Raw genomic sequence first — 16327 nt, 5'->3', positions numbered from 1 at the left:
TTTTTTGGAGGCAAACAGGGTTATGACTTGCCCAGAGTCACACAGCTAGTAAAGGTCTGAGGCCCGATTTGAACTCAGGTCCTCCTGATATTTACATATATATTTTTTTTCAAGTGCACTTTTTTGGGGGGAGGGGCAGGACAATGAGGGTTAAGTGACTTGCCCAGGGTCACACAGCTAGTAAGTGTCAAGTATCTGAGGTCAGATTTGAACAAAGGTCCTCCTGAATCCAGGGCTGGTGTTTTATCCACTTTGCCACCTAGCTGCCCCTCAAATGCACTTTTTTTTTTAATTTTGCAGGGCAATGAGGTTTAAGTGACTTGCCCAGAGTCACACAGCTAGTAAGTGTTAAGTGTCTGAGGCTGGATTTGAACTCAGGTCCTCCTGTCTCCAGGGCCGGTGCTCTATCCACTGCGCCACCTAGCTGCCCCTCAAATGCACTTTTGACAAGAGATTATCAAGAATTAGTAGAGGAGAATGCAATGACTTTAAAGTAGATATAAATTAAAGAAGTATCATTGATTATTTCATTGAATGAGAATGGCTTCTGTGCTTTGAATGTATTTTCACTGAATATTTGCTTTATCTTGAATTCTCTGAAGATAGGGATGTTACAATATGATTCAGCAGGCATATATTAAGTGCTCATTATGTTCCTGGGTACTGATGCCTCAGAAAGATATAGAGATTGGATAAGACATCTCATCTTCATGGAGCATCCCAATCGAGGAGGAGTGTGAGATAATAACACAATCACTAAGACGCACTCCATTATATAAAAGTACATTAGATAGATAAATATCAGGCTACAAGAGGCAGTATAGAGATCTGGCCTTAGAGCTGGGCAGATCTAGATTCAAGTCTTCCCTGTGACACATAGGAGGCTTTCAGTGTCTTTCCTGTTCCTTGCTATCTTCCCCCAAACTCTCTTTTATTTATAAACATTGTAGATTTTTATATTTATTCAGTTTATGTATATATATTCTATATATTTTCACATAGGTATTTGTCTCACATTCAAATATAAGCTTCTTGAGAGTAAGATTGTCTCATTCTTTTTAATTGAACCCCCACATGCCTGACACTTATAGGATATTTATTAAAACTGTGTTGATTGAAAGTCACAGAGAAGGTGCTGATCTGAATCAGTAGAGTTAGTTCTTTTCTGGGAGCTCTGTCCAGTATTGAAATCACAAGTCCACTCCCTGTCTACAGCCTTCTATAGTGTTATGTCAGCCATGACAGTGGAAAGTCTTCATCGACAAAGAAGAACTAAGAAGGCTTCTAGGAAGAGAGATAGCATGAGAGTTGAGCTTTAAAAGAGGAGCATGAATTCAGCAGGATAAGATGATTAATGAGAACATTGGGGAGGAAAAAGGCTTCTAATCTCCTGGACTCTTCCTAGTCCCAATGACTTTCTTATCATTCCGGATGTGTTCTCCTCTCTGAGTTTCCATGATTCTGTTCTCTTCTGGCTCTCCTGTATAAATGTTCCTTTTCATTCTCCTTTCCTAGATCATCAGCCATATAACACCCAAGAACGAGGGATATACCCAAAAGCTTTGTCAGGATCCCTCTTCTCAATCTAGATTAGGGGTTCTTAGTGTTTTGTGTTATGGTTCCCTTTATCAGTCTGCTGAAGCTATGAACCTATTCTCAGTTTTTTAAAAAGTGTTTAGATCATGATATATAAAACGTGTAGGATTACAAAAAAAGAAATACGTTGAACTAAAAATTTATTTTTTCTCTCCAAGTTAATTAATCCCCTGAAATTTATCCATGTATCCCAGGTTAAGAGCCTGTGTTCTCTGGTGTCTCACCTGGTGATCTTATCAACTCCCATAGGTTCAGTTATTAGTAATGAGGTGATTTTCAGACCTATCTAGCCATGCCTAGATTCTCTTCTGACCTCCAATTTCACATCACCAACTGCCTTTTGGACATCTCAAACTGGATATCCCATGAGCATCTCACCTTAAATATATCCAAAGCATAACTCATTATCTTTAGCCTCAAGTCCTCACCTCTTTCAAATTTCCCTATAAGGATTGAAGACAGCACCATTCTCCTAGTCACGCAGCCCCATAACTTTGATGCCATTCTTGGATCCTCTCTCTTACTCATCCCACATATCTGATCAATTGCCAAAACTTGTTATTCCTACCTACTCATCATCTCTCAAATACTTTGCCTTCTCTCTATTTACACAGTCAATACCACCTTAGTTAAGATCCACATTATTTGTCTCCTGGACTATTGCAATGACCTGTCAATGCTCCACTCAGCTTCCAAGATGATTTTTCTAAGGTATAGGTATAACCAGATTATACTTCCTCCCTTAATGAGCTTCAGTGGCTCCCAATTACTTCCAGAATCACATATAAATTCCTCTTGAAAGTTCTTCACAACCAGGCCCCTTCCCCCTTCCCAATATACAGTACTTCTTTCACTTCACTAACCACCATGTACTCTGTTATTTAGCTACACAAGCCTACTTTCAGTTCCTCAAATTGGAAATACCATCCCTCCCCCATCTTCATTACTTTGCAGTCTCCATCCTACATAACTAGAATGTTCTTCCCCCTAACCTCTGCCTTCTGGTTCCCCTGGCTTCCTTAATCTTATCACCTTCAGCAGAACTCCTCACTCAGTTCTCCCTAGCTGTTAATGCCTTCCTTCTGAGATTGCCTTCCATCTAACTTATCTTGTCTTGTATCTTTTATGTTCCATATTGTTTCTATTATAATGTGAGTTACTTGGAGGCAGAGACTATGTTTTTGCCTCTCATTGTGTCCTCATCATTTATCATCATTCTTGGAATAGTAACTACTTAATAAATATTTGTTTACTGCTTGACTGAAGTATAGGGGTAATTGGATTTCAAGTTGAAAGGGTCTTTAGAAGTCATGGAGTCCAGCGCCCTCACTTTACAGATGCATAAACTGAGTCTCAGAAGTTATTTGCCCATTATTCACAGAGGTAAGATCCAAATCCAGGTCTTACTAATTCTAATTCCAGAGCTGTATCCAGCAACCTACCCTCTCCAATACAGTGGTATTAAGGCATGCTTTTTTTGAAACAGCCAATGTGACTCAGCAGAATCTCTATTGGAGGATGTGAACTGGAAATCTTGGACATCCCTTATTCACCACAACCCTCTTGAGACCTAACCTGTAAGTTCTGGGCCAAATTTGGGGCTTTCCTGTTAAAGAGAAACATCTTAAGCTTTGGAGAATATCCAGGAAAAGAGCGACACTAATATAATGAAGTGGTTGGAAAAGGCTTCTATGAAGAAAGCTCAAGAAATGAATTATTTGCCAGGTCAAAAAGAGACAATTGGGAGACTTCTTGTAACAGTCCTCAAGTATGTGAAAGATTGTTATAAGATGATGGCAACTTAATTTTCCTATCTGCTAAAGGCACAGGAAGAGAAAATGGACTTAAAGACAGGACAGAAAATTTATTTAAGACATAAGGAACAGGGCAGCTAGGTGGCACAGCGGATAGAGCACCAGCCCTGGAGTCAGGAGGACCTGAGTTCAAATCCAGCTTCAGACACTTGACACTTACTAGCTGTGTGACACTAGGTAAATCACTTAACCCAAATTGCCTCACCAAAAACAAACAAACAAACAAAAGAACAAAAGACATAAGAAAGACACTGTGAGGATTTTTAAATACAGGCACAATGGAGAACTTTCAAAATCTGCCCAAGTTGTCTTAACAAAGCTTTACAAACCTAATTAAACTGAGTTTTGTCTTCTGTTAGGGTGAGGAGATCAAACTGAGGGATCTCTCAGAAGGTCTTGTAACACTCTTTTGTTATAGGTGGATTCCATGCATTGTCAAGTTTATAGACTTGTTAAATACTAAGTCACCCTAAGAGTAATAGACAGAGTTCTGGGTTTGTAGTCAGGATATATAATTTCTAATTCAACCTCTGCCTTTTGACTTCTTTGTGCCTCTATTGCCTTGTCTGTAAAAGAAGGTAGATGGAATAGATGACTTTGTCTATCCCTTTCTACTCTAAATTCTATGATCCTCAATGTGGCAGTTGTGTCCTGGAAGTATGTTGCTATGATTTAACCTAGAACCCATGTGACAAGTCAATCATTCATAAATGGGCCAATTAGAGATGCCTCAAAGTGAAGAAAGTCTTAGGGGTCACTCATACCCATTTGTTGTCATTATGCTTTGGAAGAAATATATTAACATTGCCAATTTGAAATTACCTCTACTGTTGATAGTAATAATGACAGTAATTCACATTGCTCATGTTACTTTACACTTACAGATTACTTTTCCCACAACCTAGATTCTGAACTATGAAGTATAAGTATTATTAATCTCATGTTGCAGGTCAGATACTGAGGGTCAGCTAGTTTTAGTGACTTTCTGATGTTTGCACATTCAGTAAGTGACAGAACTGGGATTTCTTTCCAGAGGCCCTAATTCCTTTTTCTCTTCTATTATTCCAGAACCACCATTTCTCCAGATAAAAATAAAAAGAAACAGTGAAGTTCTTGGGAGATATTGTTGCTGTAAGAATTTGAATTTGATGTGTTACAAAAGCAAAAATAAATAAAATAAAGCAGTCCCATTTGGGTAGAAATCTATTCATTCTATAATTAATATTGTAAAGAGTAACCAATTTTAATGTTTTGGAGGGGATCCTAAATGCATCTCCTCATTTGCTTCCAGGTGATTGGAACATTTGGGTATAAACCATACACCTCTGCACCTCAGCCAGTTCCCATATCTAGAATGTAAGCAAATGTCATTTGTATCTGGAGATTGACAAGATACATATGACTACTTCTCGTTCCCAGCTGTGACAATGCCCACTGGAAAAAAAGGACAATCCCCTACTTCAGCTCCTGAGGCTGCAGCAACCTCAAATCTGTAATGGTGCCAGTTATCTGGGGCCTATTTTAGACCTTGGTTAACATACCTGCACAACTGAGGAGAACAGAATAACTGCAGCATTTTGCTTGAGAAAAAGATAAATTTAATGATGATGCTCAGCATTTGGGGAATTCTTAGCTCAGGAATAACCAGAGTAAACTATCAAAAAGGATTCTTATATAAAGAAAATAGAATCCTTAGCAATGATGATAGCCCTATTGTGTCAATGGTATCTACAACTTCCTATTAATAGGATTACAATGGATTATCTCTTCTAGACTCAAACTCCAGTTGTCATGAGACTATACAGATTTCTTCATGTGGGGAGGTAGGTGCCACTCCCATTTTATAGATGAGGGAAGTGATGCTAAAAGACTTGCCCTGGGTCACACAGGTATTAAGAGTCTAAGGTAGGATTTGAACAGTGTCTTCTTGACAACTCCAGTGTTTTATCTATTATAATACCCAGCTATTCAAATAAAGTTGTTAAAGCTAAAATTCTAGCTAAACTGTCTAAAATATCTAATGAGTGGTCGCAAATAAATTATAAGATTTAGCAAGAGTTAGACTTTTAAGCATTTATTAAGGAGAATAAGAATTTGATAAAGAGAGAGAGAAAGGCCTAGATTCCTATCTATTAAAGGGAGAGCACATTTCTAGCTCCCTTCTCCACCAGTGTCCTCAGCAAAGAGAGCAAGACCGAGTGCCAGTCTCTTCCTTCTTCCTCCCACTAGCCAACATCACTTCCTGACACCAAAGAAATGACTCCTGGTCTTGCCCTCAAAGACCTTCGCTTCGTGGGCGGAACTCTTCTACAGTAAGTCTCCAGCAGGTGGCATCATTCTAATCGTTACAAAGTTATCAGTCCAAGTTAATTGAAAGTAGTAGGAGGGACAGGATTTGGACCCAGGTCCTTTTCTCTTTTTACTATGCCACACTGAAGAAAATACTCAATGATGAGGACTCCTTTGAGACAGAACAAATTCCACAAAATGACATCTTTGTTAGGCATCCATCAAGTCCCATTCCTACCCCTTTCTCCTCAAGTCTCATCTCCATCAATCCGTATGCATGTATGCATATATGCATGTATGCATGTGCATATATACATACACATATGTGGATTGATCTATTTAAATATATAAATTATATGTATGTACATATCCATACAATACAGATACACACACACAGGCACACACACACATATATATGTACACATGTGTGTATACACACATAATGAACTTAAGACTCTTCATTATTCTGGTGGCCTTCCTCTGGATGCTCTCCATGTTAACAATGCTGTTCCCAGGATGTAGCTCAGATTACTGTACACAGTACTTGAAATGAGATCTTTTTTAACAATGTTGATATCAAAAAGAGGGGGAAAAGAAGGCTTGGGTGAATTCAATGATGATAATGAGTGATAAAAAATAAAGCAGACTAGTTAGCTTTGAATTTGTTTTCTTCACCAAGGACACTGACCTTCAGACTATGGAGGATAAAATTTAAAGGAAAAAAAATGGTTAACAACAAATGAAATCTATAAAAGTGAGTAGGTAGGAAGAGATTGCTTAGCTGTTCTACTTAAATATCATTAAACAAACATTTAATAGCCGTCTATTGTATGCAAGGCACTGTGTTATGAATTAAGATAACTGGCCTAGATGAACTATATCTTGTATTGAAAAAAAATTGTAAATGTGATTGTCAGACAGTCCCTTGGGAACATTTGGGGAATTGTACAAAAGGAAAGAGATGCTATGAGATGGGAGATAAGATATATTATTATAATGTATAAAAAAGATAGAAGAAACAGGGATCCATCATACTGTAAGTCAGTGACCTTGGAAATTTGTGGCAATATACTAGAAAGTATGGCTTATAAATCATTAAAAATGGATGTGAAAGTCACTAAAAACCAGACTGAGTTAATAAAGAACAATATGTATTAGCCAAATATATTTTCTTTTGTTTTTTGTAACATATTTCCTAGATCAAGGAAATGATATAGACATAGCATAAATTCTTTTTGGCAAGATATATGCCCATATTTCTCATTCCCTTGTTGCACTAGTGTGCTCTGGCTCCACTCTCCAAGGCCTAGGAAGACTACATCTTTGCCTCAGAATTCTTGGATATCTTGAGGGGTTTGTGAGTGGTGGCTCAAACCTCTATTGCTTCTGTCCTCATTCTCATTTTAGGGGGTTCATAATTAAACCCTTAGCTCCATTCAACCACTTACTGCTGTATAACTATTCTTTAAAAAATATGGAATGCTTCATAAATTTGCATGTAATCCTTGCGCAGGGGCCATGCTAATCTTCTCTGTATCGTTCCAATTTTAGTATATATGCTGCCAAAGCGAGCACTAATGTATGCCTCTTACAAAGGACTGTTTACTTCTATAATATAGCTGCAAACCACCTATGTCAGAAGCGGAGGAAGGATTGAGCTTACAACTTAGTTCTGTCCCTACATAGCATTGTTCCCACCAAGTTCATGCCTAAAAGTGGCATCACTGCCAATTTCTGTTGGGCAGGACTGCTAAAGGTCAGTCCAGATGGTCACTCTATGCTGGGCTACATGAAACACCTGACTTGCATCCCTGGACTCCCAGATCTCTGTGGCTCGTGTTCCTGGCATTTAAGAACCCTGTAGGTTGGAGATTCTACTGTTTGTAAGAGAAAAACAAGAAAAGTCAAGCACTCAGGTCTGTTTCAAGGTGGACCTATGGCCTCAGGGAGGAAAGAAGGAGACCTTGGAGTCATTTCCTTCCAAGATGCTTATACAGCACAAAGAACTTGCCAGAGCTTATGAGTCCTTTTGAAGATTCCAACAATTCTGACTACACAACAAATAAAAAAAAAAATCTCCCAACTACATGGTAGTCAAACCAGAACTAGATAGTATCCATATGTACACACTTCACATATCATAATGGTTCTCCTAAAAACAGGCTTTGAGCCTTTTCATGTGGCAGAAACTTCATCTCAGGTGGTTTGAGCATCTGTGAACCTACCAGTGCACCAAGAGGGTAAGATATGGTCCAGATAAGTGGATTTGTTACAGGTCAAATAACTAAGCTCGACTAATCATTCTGAATGGATACACTTTGGCCTGTGTGAAAGGTCTCTAATGGAGTGCTTTAAAGGATCTGTCTTTGTCATTATTTTATTAGTGAGTTCACAAAGGCAGAGATAGCATGCTTGCCAAGAGGAGATGGATCATAGATTTCGAACTGGAGACCACTGAATCCAACCCACTAATTTTGTAGAGGAAACTGAGGCTAACGTTCATAAAAAAACAAAGTAAGATCCCAAAATGTTTCAACAAGGGGGATAGAATGGCCCAAACTCACAATATGGCAGTTTTAATATGGTATTTCTCTTATAAATTGAAAATCTGGCACCCAATATGTGGAGACCTGAACCCTCAAAGAGTTTTAATGTATTAGGGTGGAGACCTAGAGGAAAGATAGGATTTGGATTTAGAATGACCCTTAGAAAGTATATTTTCTATCTGCATCATAAATGTCCAAGATTACATTAGTCTTAAACAGCAGTATTGGAAATCAAACCAATATTTTTAATTCCACACCCTGTGATCTTTCCACCACACCTTGGTCCCTCATATAAAAGCAGACAGTATTACATTATATAAAAGGGCATGATTAACAATAGTACAAAAGGGAGTGAACAGAGAGGGAGGATCAGCTACCTAATTTCTGAGTATATAGAAATATAAAGTGTTTGAAATCTCTTTAAGAAAAAAAAATCTACACCACGGGGCAGCAGACGTTCTTTGTCTCAATACAGGATGGCAATGAATAGAGAATATAAGGATTCATTGAAGGCAGTTGTCACCTTCTTTTTAGTATATGCACTTCTGTCCATAGAAAACTGAACTGAAATGGTTGTGGAAACATGACAATTAACTTGTTCCACAGAGGTGACTTAGGGCTTTATAAGCTAAATTTTAATCAATAAGCTCCTGCTATCTTTTCTACTCTTTTCCAGTTCTTGGTTGCCTGTCCTGCTCATCAACCCATCCGCAGTGCTTGTTAGTCTTGTAGGCTAAGCCTCAGCTGGGAGGCCTAATTCATCTGTTGAAGAAATACAGCCTGTAAAATTTCTATAAAACCAAGAAGGGGGTGGGGGGAAATGTTCTTGTAATAGGAATGTTTTAAAAAGGGAAAAAATGCCAAGTAGCACAGATTCCTCTGAGCCCCAATTTCAATGACTTATGAAGTCTTAAGTTACAAGAGAATTCTAAGGAAATTCTTTATGTTTTTGTAATTCCTTCTGTGTAAATTGAGATTTTTAAAAAATCTCTCTGTGAAATAAACTTTCTTAAAAAGATTTTTACACATTGTTATCGCCTTGTTTTTCTGAAACTATTCAGCGGCTTACAAAGCTGCATTTCTCTGCTTATTCATTAAGATTGTGTCCACTGAAGGACAATTGCTTGGCCCTCATTTATATTGTTCTTCCTGGTGGAACTAAAGATCCTTTAACTAAATGCTAAAGTCTAAAACAGTGTGTAAAGATAATGAATGCATTTCAGCAGGCTGGCAGGAGTAGGATAAACTGTAGGCCTGCCAAGCGACTCCTTGACAGTCAAGCAGGGGTCATCATTTATTTATTTGTCAAATTTAGATGGTACTTTTTCTCCAAAGAGCTCAGGGTGTTTTATAGAGATCTTTACACATGAGCTGCCTAAAATTATCAAATTGAAAACCTGAAAAATATAAGGGGGAGTCATTTGTAAGAAGGATGGTAGAAGAGAGCAGGGAGGAGGGGTATAGAAAATAGGACACATTGACAACTGAGCATCCACAGAGAGTTGAAAAAATAGATAAAAACAAAACCAGCTCCCTAGCGGCAGTTAATGCTGTCCAGTAATGGAGAAGTATCACAACATGGTGTTAAATGTACTATGACTCAAGCAAGACCTGGGTTCTGCCTCTACCTCTTACTCTCATGGAAGTATGACCCTAGGGCAAATTGTTTAGCCTATCTAAGGTTCAGTTTCCTTATCTCTAAAATGAGGGTAAAATTATCTGTAAAAGCTATGTCATTGGGTTTTGAGGATCATTCACTCATTCATGCAATAAACATTTTTAAGACCTGCTGTGTGTTAGATACTATGTGAAATAAAAACTATGCAAACACACACAAAAATGAAGCAGTCTATAATCCAAGGACCTTAGAGTCTATGGGGTAGGGAACATGGAAAGAGAAATGGAAATTCAAACATATAAATACACACAAATACATACATTTGTATATATGCCCATACATACATATATATACACACATATATGTGCAAATACATATTAAATATATGCATATATATATGCCTACATACATATATAAGCAACAAGGTAGCACAATAGATAGAAAGTCAGGCCTGGTGTTAGGAAGACCTGAATTCAAATCTGGACTCAGATATTTCTTAGTTGTGTACCACTGGCTAAGTCACATAACCTCTATCTACTTATCTGGAAAATGGGTTAATAATAGCACCTACCACCCAGGGTTGTTGTGAGGAATAAACAACATAATAATTGTAAAGTTCCTGGCACAGAGTAAGCACTATATAAACATTATTATTACTATTACCATTATTATTTATGTGGATAATGTGTGAATAGACAGATGATAGAAATTAAGAGACAGAGCTAGCGAGATAGTAGATCGATAGATGATAGATAGATAGAGTGATAGAGTGATAGAGAGATAGAGAGATGGATGATAGATTAGATAGATGATAGATAGACAGACAGACAAACAGATTTGTATTGCCATATCTGGTAGCAGCTATTTGGGAATCAGAATTTTTTTTTCTTTAGGAGGTGGCACTTGAGCTAAGCTTTTTGAGAAGGAAAGGCTTTTAAAGAACTTAGGTAGAAGTGAGAAGGGAGAAGATTCTAGATATATGAAACATTCTTTGAATAGACACAATGGTGGAAAAGGAAATTTCTGAAATGAATAAGAGGAAGTACACCAGTTTCTCTGGAAAATGGAGTTTGTGAAGAGATGAAGTATAGTATGCATGGAAAGGTAGTCTGTAGTTTTGTTTTTGTTTTTGTTTTTTTAAAGCAAAGGTGTTTTTTTTTATCCTAGAGGGACTAAGGAATTGTTTTTGTTTTTGTTTGTTTTTGTTTGTTTTTTTTTTTCAGGGCAATGAAGGTTAAGTGACTTGCCCAGGGTCACAAAGATAGTAAGTGTGAAGTGTCTGAGGTCAGATTTGAACTCAGGTCCTCCTGAATCCAGGCCTGGTGCTTTATCTACTGGGCCACCTAGGTACCCCTAGGGACTAAGGAAATGTTCATGCTTCTTGAGTAGGGGGAGTAACCTGGTCATTAGGAATACCAATTTGATAGATTTGTTGAGGATGTATTAGAGAAGAAGGAAATTGGATGCAGGGAGAACAATTAGGAGGATACTTTAACAGTCCAGGGGAGAAATGGAAGAGGGCACTGAATTAGGATGGTGGCCATGAGTGGAGAGAAGGGGCCAAATGTGAGAGGTAAAGGTAGTATTCACAGGACTTGTTGAATGATTGCATGTGAGAGAATTAAGGAAATGGAAGAATAGAAGATAAATGAAATATGGTAATTCTGGGTGACTGGAAGGATAGACTTCCTCTTGTTATAAATAGGGAAGTAAATAAGAGTGAAAGATTTGGGGAGAAGGGTTATGAGCTCTAGTTTATACATTTTGAGTTAGAGATACCTATGGGAGAGCCACTTGGAGACATCTAATAAGCAACTGTTGGCAATGTAGTACTGATGGTTAGAGCTTAAAGTGGGGCTTCTGAATATGTAGATATAGAAGTCATCCTCTAGGAATTCACTGGTGAACTTGGAGAGCTCAGTTCAGTGCAGGGGTCGAGTAGTAGGGATAGAAGTCAGATATGGAAAGAGCTAAGAAATTGATGGAAGGTAAGGAAAGACTGTAGATAGATTTTTCTAGGGTTTTGGTTATGAGAGGAAGGAGAGATATAGGACCACAGCTTCAAGGAGAAAGTAAGAGAAATTGAAGGATGCTCTCTGTTTTGTTTTGTTTTTAAGAATGTGGAAGGATTCTGGGTCTGTCTGTAAATAGGAAATGATGATATGGTAAATAAGGTGAGATTAATATTTAGGGAGAGTGAGGGACTTGCTTATAGGCTAAAGCTTCTGAAAGAGATGAGATCAGGGGTATAAGTCAAGGCACTGACATAATTAAAGAGAAGAGTCAACTCTTCCTTTAGACTGGAGCAAAGAAAGAGGGAGGGGGGATGATGTTGAGGTCATTTCAAGTGTAGCATTAGATAGAAGCTGGAGGTTGTGATGGATGGCCTCAATTTTTTCTATTAAGTATTTGGTGAGATGTTGTGGGAGAGACCAGGGAGAAGATGGGGAGAGCTGCTTGAGGAGAAAAAATTTAGAATAGACCTTCTGGGGAATGGGACCTAGTATATGGTGTATGGGGAAGAATTAAATAACTGATAAGCAACAGGGAGGGCTCAGATGACATAACATATCACTGATTAAAGAGCCATCCCCAAAGGATCCATAGCCATAAGCAGATATCCCTCCCCTGTTCAGGAAGCACCAGGGACTCTCCATGGCCTCAAGGATAAAATGCAGACTCCTTTATCTGGCATGTGAAGGCCTTCACCATCTGGGTCCAGGCTGTCTTTTCAGACTGATTTCACTTTACTCTTCTTCATGTACTCTGAATTTCAGCCAAACTAGCCTTCCCTATTCATGACATTTAATTGGTCTGCATCCATACATTTACACAGGCTATTTTCCATGCCTGGACTTCCCTCCTTATTACGCTATTGGCTCTTTGGAACCCCTACCTCTTTTCAGCATTCATCTCCAGTGCCTTCCTTCAAGAGGCGTTTCTTGAGTCCCCAAGTGGGTAGGCCCTCTCCACCCACCTTCTGTAATCACTTTTGAAAAAAATTTGTGTGTATATGTTTCCATATCCTACACTCATTTATCTGGGTACATTATGTATCCCAAACCACTGCTAAAGGAACTTAAGCTCATGGAGAGCAGGGACTTCTCACTTTTGTCTTTTGAACTCCATGGCCTGGTATGATGCCTGGCAGGTGCTGACTAAATTCCTGTTGATTTATTAATAGCCATAAATTTTTAGTGAACGTGGTTGGCATGGTTATATGTCTTTCTCTATTAGCATCATTCAGCAACACATGAGCAGAAGTAAAGAAGGTAGATTATGAAAGTTATCCAGGTTTGGGGTTCAGAAAGAGACGGGCAATGACAATTCAAGGGGATGAGACTCAAAGGCAGAGGGCAGTGTAAAGCAGAAATGGCTAAAGAGTCAAAATTTTGAAAGAAATAAAATTATTGTAGAATAGGAATAATGGTCTACAAATGTAGGAAGGCTTGTAGTAACTAGAGGTTATGGCAAGGATGAAGAATTGATTTTGCAGCAAGGTAGAACAAGGAAATATAGACAGCTCGGAAGTTATGGTTAATTAGAAAATAATAAGCCTTTATTATGTCCTAGTCACTATGTTAGCCACTGGAACCGAAAAACAAAATATAATAATGTCATAATATATTCTATAAGAGGAAACAATATACATGCATATCATAGATTTATGTATTTTGAAGGTAAAAATCTTGTGCATAGGAAAGACATCAAATATATAGTCAGCTTTTTTATTGGTGGGGCACTAGCATCTAGAGAATTAGGAAAGGACCCTTGTAGGAAGGATATTAGAATTATGCACTTGTAAGGTAGAACACTGTGGGTGATGATAACATCAAGTGGTATGATCACTGATGGAATGCAGATTCTGATCATGGAAGCTGGGGAGGTGCTGTATCACATTGGAAGCAAGGGGATTTAAAAGGGACAATAACATGGTAATTTAAGTCTCCTAGAGGTTAGGGGTGGAAAGAAGTGTTTTGAGTCAAGTGCTAGCTTCCTTTAGAAAGGAGAAAATGACCTGGAGGTTGGAAGATAACATTTACCAGAATCTGGATAGGGTGATATGTCTGAAAGAAGTGATCTTCAGAAAGGGAAGAGAATAGTGGCATTTATCTGGTACCTACTACTCATCATGCACTGTGTTAAGTGCTTTAAAAGTATTATCTCCTTTGATCCTGACAATGGACCTTCAAGGTAGGAGCTATTATTTAACAGTTGAAGAAACTGAGGCAAACAGAATTTAACACCCACCAGGAAGTGTTTGAAATCTGATTTGACTTCAATCTTCCTGACTGCAGGCCTAACTAGTGCTCTAGTCACTGCACTACTAACTATCTCTATGAGAAGAGATTGGCTGAGTGATGGTAGTAGAGGGAAAGTCTGGAAGTGTTAGTGAGGGACAAGAAGCATATGTGTTCTTTGTCTTTCCCCATTGTGTTGGAGGCATAAATAAAATTGATTATATTATTAGATGGGGCTTCTTAGGAGAGTTAGGTTTCTATGATTTCAAGAATATGAAAGGAACATGAAAGAAAGAGGTCTAATACATAGGATGGTTTGTTAATTAAGACTTATTTTTTCCCACTGGGCATAATAGGAAGGGAGGGAAAAGAGGAAAAGGGTCAGATAAGGGACAGGACTAACATGAAAAAGTAAGAGAAAGTAAGTAGTGATAGCCAAGGATGGGACCTTTTACCTAAGATACCTTAGATTCCAAATAGTGGGGAATGCTTATAGGGCTAATAGGACAGGACATTTTCACAGCCTTTCTTTCTGCTAGCAATGTGATCTTGATTTGAAGAAAGCATTTGGAGAGAAGGGAGTGCAGAGGCAGAGCAGGACAGGTAATAAATCCTGATTTCTGATAGATGATCAAATAATTCAATGGGCCTGAACCCAAGGAACTGGGTGGCCTATAGGTGGATAAAACATGTTTGAGTTCTTTACCCTCCTATGATCAACCAGAACAGTTATGTCCCAGGACTTGATATAATATCGAATAGTTTATCTCTGTTACTACATAGGATCTTTGGTCCTGGATTGAGGGACAGTATGGAGGGATTGGATGTATCAGGGAAGACAACAAATCCCTTGTCTTATGTTATGGCCAAAGTCTGGGATCAGTTTGGATCAAATGATATGATATAGGTAAAGGTTTTAGTATCATAGATTGAGAGCTGGATGCTATCTTAGAAGCTATCTAATCCAACCATGTCATTTTAGAGAATAGGACCTGAGAACCAGAGAGGCTAAGTCATTTGCTCAGGGCCACACATCTTGTAAGTGGCTGAGGTGGGATTAGAACTCAGGCCCTTCAGACTTCATGTCCAGAGTTCTATCTGCTACCATATATTCCCTCTCAAACTTGGTAAACTTTAGAGTGCTATGTAAGTGTCTGTCATTATTATTTAGAATCTGCATAATGCTTGGGTGCCCTCAGGGGTTCTGCCATTGTCTTTGTGAGAATTCTCCATAGGTTTAGTCCCTAGTGGGAATGGCTCACTCTTGGATATCACAGGCATTTCCATTTAACATCTAAAAGAATAAGTGTATGTGTAGACCCCACAGGAACCTTTAAAGCACTTTAAAAAAGAAAAGCCCCTAAAAGCAGAGAAGTGTAATCCAGTGAAAATCCTTTGTAGGATCAGGTCATAAACATCTATTGTTATGATCAAAATCAAGTTTTGTTTTTTTTTTTTATTTTATGTAATGCATTAATTTTATCTGGCCACTAGGATATCTTTAGTAAAACAATTTGATCAGAGTACTTAAGAACAATGTATTGAGATGGGCAATGAGGAAGGAGGAAGAGGAGGGAGACTATAACTATAGTAACTGGACCTGTCATTTATCCTTCATGGTAGATAAGGAAAGTACCTGTAGTAATGCAAGCCAACATCTTGCTTGCAATTTATCATTTCATAGAATTGCCTAAAATACTGTGAGGTTAAGTGAATTGCCCTGCATCAGATAAGTAGAATGTCAGATGTGGGTCTTGAGCATAAGTCTTCTTAGGGCTGAGGGTGCTTCTTGTCCACCATGAAGTGCTTCCCTTTAACAATAATAATCATGATAGTAATAAAAATCCATTTCACAAAGCACTTTGATGTCTGTAAAAACTGTTTTTTTCCATGCAAAAAAGATTGCAGAGGGGCAGCTAGGTGGCACAGTGGATAGAGCACTGGCCCCGGAGTCAGGAGTATCTGAGTTCAAATCCGGCATCAGACACTTAACACTTACTAGCTGCGTGACCCTGGGCAAGTCACTCAACCCCAATTGCCTCACACAAAAAGAAAGAAACAAACAAACAAAAACAAACAAACAAAAAAAGGTTGCAAGGTCATATCTTTTACAGGTAGAATTTTAATGATAATTTTTACAAATAAGAAAACTGAGTCCTTGTTGAATAACTTGCCCACAGCCACGTGGCTTGCTAGTAAATCTCTGGGATGGGATTTGCCAAT

General features: G+C 38.3%; 1 protein-coding gene and 1 non-coding gene across 8 annotated transcripts in view; one reads left to right on the top strand and one right to left on the bottom strand.

Annotated features, from left to right (window-relative positions):
• DLG2 (discs large MAGUK scaffold protein 2) overlaps positions 1–16327 on the top strand; it is a 2692860-nt gene that overhangs the window by 1420028 nt on the left and 1256505 nt on the right. The window lies entirely within an intron of this gene.
• LOC122752092 lies at positions 7168–7274 on the bottom strand. The gene has a single exon (XR_006355893.1). It is a non-coding gene; the product is annotated as a U6 spliceosomal RNA (small nuclear RNA).

The sequence above is a fragment of the Dromiciops gliroides genome, chromosome 3 (genome assembly GCF_019393635.1).
Source record: "Dromiciops gliroides isolate mDroGli1 chromosome 3, mDroGli1.pri, whole genome shotgun sequence".
NCBI classification, from domain to species: Eukaryota; Metazoa; Chordata; class Mammalia; order Microbiotheria; family Microbiotheriidae; genus Dromiciops; species Dromiciops gliroides.
The sequence above is the reverse complement of the archived record's forward strand: the minus strand, read 5'-3'. Positions and strand labels throughout refer to the sequence as shown.